Raw genomic sequence first — 6,403 nt, forward strand, 5'->3', positions numbered from 1 at the left:
TCAAAAGGAGGAGGGAAAAAGATCTTCGAGTATGATCTTAGATAGATAGATCAAATTCATTGAAAAACGAAAGGAAAATAAAAAAAATCTGTAAACGTGTAATTAAATTTATTATAATAATCTGGGAACAAAGATATTCTCTGAATCTACTATTTTAAGGAGAATAGAAAAATGTGTCGGTTCGAGTGGCTCGCTTGAAAATCGACGAGGTCCAAACCCTCCCTCCCCCTCTTCCTTTTTCTTGTCTCTCTTCTCTCGATTACAATTTCAGATCGATTCATACATCAATGAGCGGACATAAATCGCTTTTACCGTAAACAGTGAACAATGGACATCGCGATAAAAATAATCCTGGAGAGGCTTGGAGGCAGAGAGCGGTCCGTTGTGCTCGCGTGTTCGTATCCATCGTACACATACATACACGCGTGCATACACACACGTGCGTACATACACAAAAGCTAAGGCATCTCCTCTGAAAGGTATACGCGTCTTTCTCGGTAGAAATGGCAAGGAACGCGAGAACTACTCGTTATGCATCCGAGTAGTGTGGATAGGGGAGGGCTCGTACGATCGGGCCTCGGAATCGTCGTGGATTCTGTTTCTTCGTTCTGCTCTCGACGGAGGAAAAGAAACCCGCTGGCAAGCCCGATCGTGGCTCGAACGGGTGTGAATGCCCGTACGTGCCAGAAACGAATAATGAAGCCGCGGTACGATCCACGATAAAACCTGATGCCGTTGGAACGCCACTCACGTACGAATCCTTTACCTTGTACCCGATTTGCGAGCGAGCTGGTCAACATTGCCGTGCCTACGAGCCACGTTGCCCCGAGACTCGAATCGTTCCTGCTCCCCTTGTATCGGTGTGTGCCTCTTCGTAGACCGGCTACGATAAACTTTCACGCGTATACAGGGTGTTTCAGTTTACTTTTTTCCTTTCCTTTTCTTTTTTTTTTTCCCCTCCTTTTTTGGTTTAGATTTTGTTAGAGATTGTGTTCTGCGAGATGCGAGAGAATTTTGAAATAAAATTGTACATTAAAATTAAGAGTAGAGCAATTGATAAAGAAAAAAGTCAATTGAAATTTTGTAAGATAATCATATATTGGTTGTTAATTTATTTTTATATCGTATTATGGTAATTGTGAATTACTGTTCTTTTTGAATTTTTTAATGAAGTTAAGAAGGAAAAATCTATATTTAAATCTTTTTATATTTACATAATACTTTTTTTGTTTATATCTATAGAACATATCGACGAAATTTGGGGAAAAAAATTATGAATAATATTCTATATAGATACATATATAGATATACACGATATGTTGAATTGTATAATTTTTTTCTCATTGAAAGTGGTTCGATCCTCCTTATGTAATACATTTTGTCAAATGTTTTCATAGCTATTCTTTCTTTCTTTCATTTTTCCTTTGTAAAAATTTTCATTGCCGCTTTTTTTATTTATACATCGTAATTATTCGATATTTCCTATTCTGTTCTCAAAATAAGATATTCTCTTAAGAAATAAATAATAATAGTATATCTTTTTAACATTTTATCGTAATAACTACGGTATTATTGAAATCAACTTTATTCTTATATCTTACGTGGAATTCGTTTGTTAAATAAGGAGAGAAATCGTATATAACGTTTGGTAAGGAATTAAAAAAAATCAGTAGGATTTTACGTGAAGAAACCTTGAAACTTCGACGAGTGATGAATAAAAGTAATTAAATATGTATAATATGCCTTGTAATATTTCGCGGAGATTCGAACAAAAAGATTGAACGAGAATTAAAAATTTGAGAACTGGAAGAATATTGAGAATTTTAATCTTATACGATCTATATGATATCTATATGACAAGTGTATAATATTTACAATGGTAAGAAAGGTGTGACACCCTGGTATTTTTTTTTTTTTTTGAGGCTATCAACTCTTATCGAATCGTATATGCGACTTTACGACTAATGGTTTCTAAAACGATTTTAAAATATAGCAAAATCCTTTGCAATTTATATAAATTTAAAGAAGAACAATTTATTTCTACTTCTTTGAACTTTACAATGGTACCAATCATTTATTTATCCACAGAAGATTAATTTAGTAAATCTCAATTGAACATATAAAAAAGAAGATTTGATATTTTCGGATAATATTTATGTTTATTGCAATATCGAAGGATCTCGAGGACCTAGAACATTTGAATTTTATATTTACGCATTTATTGTAATATTGAGAACATCAAGATTTCCAGAACGAGTTAATATGTATCCAATTATGCTCTCATTCGTTCTCTTTCTCAAACACGATCGCCAGATACGGTTCGTAAAATGTTAAAATTGCTTCAAAATTAGCCAACTAACGCCCAAGTTTGGCTTGACAAACGTGAGATACGATCGCGTGGCGTTAAGCCGCGTATTCACGGGTCGCACAACTGGTTCATGAATGTTTACGAGCTACTTGATCGGTCGATGGAGACGCGAACGATGCAACGCTGGCAAATGATCGTCAACATTTGTACGTGTTTCCAAATGGTGTGGATACTCCTCCACATTACATGAATCAAAACATGAAATTTCTTATTTGTGTGCGCTCAAATGAAGACGTAATAAATGAAAGACAAAAAAAAAGAGAAAAAAACTTGAAGAACACGAAGAAAGTAGATCAGAAGATTTTTTTTCTCACGCGAGAACGAGATTTCTCACTGTTCTACTACGCTTCTTCGCATTGTCAGAAGAGAATAATGATTTATCGAATAAATTTCCACACGTTACACGCCCCGTTACGTTTCCGTTTTGCTTTCTCCTATGGTCTTTTTTTCTTTTTTCTTTTTTTCTTTTAAAAAATATCCTCGTCCCTCTACATGGAATTCGAGCATCCGGCAATACCGGATCGGCTCCCTCGTGGCCGATACGGGCCTGTCTTCGAATTCAGCCAACGTAGACCGGCCACGTCCGCAATGTCCACCCACGTAGCGGCCGAACAGCAGAAAAGAAGGGAGGAGAAAGGGAGAGGGGGTTGATTGTGCGTCTCCTATCTGCCCCTGAAAATTCATTGCTTCTTGCGCCGTTTTCCACCCGGCGGGGTTATTAACGGCGCACTCGGAGCGCCCTACGGAGTCGCGAGTTATACGATGGAATTTATACGTACTTAAACGCGCTATTATCGTCCTTTGCACGAGATCGCGTGGGCGCGCGTGACAGTAACTGCTGGACTTGCGGGGAAGACGTAACACACTGTGCATTCGAAAGTCCATGCCATCCTCGAGTCTCGAGACTCCTTTTTTTTTTCTTTTTTTTCTCTCTCTCTCTCTCTCCCCATTTCGCGCGAAAACCTCGCGTGCACCGATAAAACTAACGAGATTCGAGAAGAATCTTGGATGCTCGCGAAATTAATATGTACCTTTGAATAAATTGTAAATTTTAATCGTGATATTAATCTTTTAATTCGTTCGTTAAAAATGTTAAAAATGACTAAAAATATTGGGGATTTTTTTCTTTGAAAAAATTTTATATATCTTCTCAGAGATAATAATATCGAAATGCATAAATCAAGAAAATATTGGATATCTTTTTTACGATGTATGATTAATAACGTGTGGTTAATAGTAGTATACACTGAGCTCTTGCTTTGAGCGTAATCATAGGTCTATCCATTTTTTTTTTCTTCTTCGTTTTTATTCGATCAACTTCGATAATGTAGCAGTTTGAAGCTTTTTATCGTTATTTTATTAAAATGAGATGAATTTTTTTTAATTTTTATGATCGGTAAATGATGGAACAGGAGAGTTTTAAAATTGTTCCAAATATAGATAGACGGCGCCAGAAACGCTATTAGAAAATTAAAAGATCTCGGCTATAAGATCCATGAAATATTCATGCGTGATATTCGTAACGTATCGTGAGTATCGAGAAACTTGGGTAGCCGGTGAAAGTACAGAGACTCCAACATGCCATTCTATACATGTATACATATATCCTTTAAAATAATAATATGACATATAGTGTGTCAATGCACCATAGAATATCTTTTGCGTGCCAAGTGAAAAATTGGCATAAATGCCAAACATCTTTCGTTCTTTTATAAATATCTTCTTTTCCATTAGAAACACAATCGAGACATAAATTCAACCAGTGGTTAGGAAATAACATTTGTGATGAATTTCGAAGATTACAATTACGTAATTTGCGAAAACGAAGAAACAACGTCGTATATTTATTTCTTTATAAAATATATATATATACGCATATATATATATATATATTTGCATAAATTGCGTAAAAAAATTTTATTCTGTAACTTGCAATATCCGGGAAACATCGGGTCTTTCGGTGTATTAATCCGAACCTGGGTACAGGGTGCAGTATGCACTCGGAATGCAGCTCTCAAAGTGGGCTGCTCTTGGCTATCGGCGTGCATCGTGGAACTTGGCTACCTGGTGAAAGTACCTCCACCTTCGCAGCGTTCTGCATGCATGTACACCGATGCACGTACAAGAATTGCTCGCACACATTCAACGCGGCTCGTACGTATACTTGCTTGCGTGTACGGGCATGAGGTGAGATACTGGCAGATAGCGTGGCACGTAGTGTCAATGTACTCCATTGTGTCATCCGTCACGGCCTGTGAGATAACGTGGTTCCGTAGCGATGGCTATGACCCGACCTATCTGTTCAACGAAATAAACAATCTTCCTACGAATTAGGAAGAAATGCCACGTGCCATTCCTTCTTGAATCTTGAAATTTTATAAAAATTCCAATTGATCGTCCGATAAGTAAAAGAAAGCACAGAGATTGATAATATAAAAGATTCTATATAATTGTATATAAACGAAATTTCAGTTTCCACGTATCGATTAAATTTCTACAAATTCATGACTGCTCGTTCACACCATGTTATACGCAAAGCGATCAAGTATCAAGTAATGTTACATTCCCGTACAAATTTTTTACTCTCGCGTTACGTTATCGAGATTAGGAACGAGTACACGTCGAAACTATTACACCGAGATTCCACGGACATCGACATGGATCTAACGAACGTTTCTTTTAACCAGGTTGACCGATTAATGCGCGCATTTACACCGAAGCAGGCGTCTATGGTCTAATTAACATGGTGCTTGAAGGCGCGATTATCTCGCACCATCCACGATAGGTTATATCTATCTGTCGATTTATCGGCGTCTACTTAACACGCCTGCGCATGCGCGTCCCTGTGTGCACGTGTACGACGCCTACGCATACAACCTTTCGCCGGTAATGTACGCGTATGCGCGCCACTTATACGCCCGGCGAAGCATAATCGAGCATAACTCCCTTATATTTTATACGACAGGCGTGTACACCACAACTGGTGGTCATTACGTGACTTATGCAATTTCTTGATCTTTAGTTATCTTTACGCATTCCAGCTTCCTAGGCGTGGACCGAGTCTTGTCCGTCTCCTACGCTTTTGTTCCATCATTTATCGTGGTGTGCACCTTATTGGCGCCATTACTCCGTAATTAGCGTTCCTTAACGTTGCACGTTAAAGGTATATATCTTTTTGTTTATACAGGACCGGGTTTGATTAACTTGCTCGCGGGTTATAATGGACGTTTACCATCCGCTACCACTTATGGAATCCTCCCATTTATTTACAGAACCATTTTACGAAGCTTCTGTAACTCGTCGTTCTATTTTCTCTTTCTTTGTTTTTAATTAACGTTTGTAAACGTTAACGCTAATGGCGGCATGCATCGATAGCAGCGTTTACGCATGTATGTAACGAATACCGCCGCTTTAAACTTTTCCATATTTTTATTTTCCTCCCATTTGAAATTCCATTTATACTTCTTTCCAAGCAAATTACAAATAGAACTCTCTTTTTATGCCGACTCGAGTTTTTACCTCGTACCAAATACGTGGAACGTATATCGTAAAATTAACAGATCGTTTCGTTTCACTAATGCACTATAATGGTGGTTCGTCGTCGTATCTTTCGGTCGTAATTGAAAGGTATGGAAAGAATAGAATAGCGGGGAAGGGAGGGATGTGCGCCAGGGATGGAGGAATACGTTTTTTTGACCGAAAGCACGTAACGCTGGCTGGCCGAGGGGGCAAGGCGACACGACCCCGGGGCCCGAGGAATTCGGCCCTTGTATCGAATTGACCTGCGTGCCTGCGGTTTCTTCCTGGCGTCGCGCTGTCGTCTGCCTCATTTTTTCATGTTCGTGCTTTCGCATCTCTGTTATTAAACTCGAATGGCACGAACGTCGTTATACGTTAACCGTATGGCTGCCGTATCCGGGAACTATCAAACTAACGACGCCTCGCCTGCGGCCGACCGGCCCAAAAATAGTCGGGGCCCCGCCATATAATTACGATCACGGACTCCAGGATGTAGCCAGGCCGATTTAATTCGAC

Source organism: Apis dorsata, unplaced genomic scaffold, assembly GCF_000469605.1.
Source record: "Apis dorsata unplaced genomic scaffold, Apis dorsata 1.3 scaffold_44, whole genome shotgun sequence".
In the NCBI taxonomy this organism is placed as follows: Eukaryota; Metazoa; Arthropoda; class Insecta; order Hymenoptera; family Apidae; genus Apis; species Apis dorsata.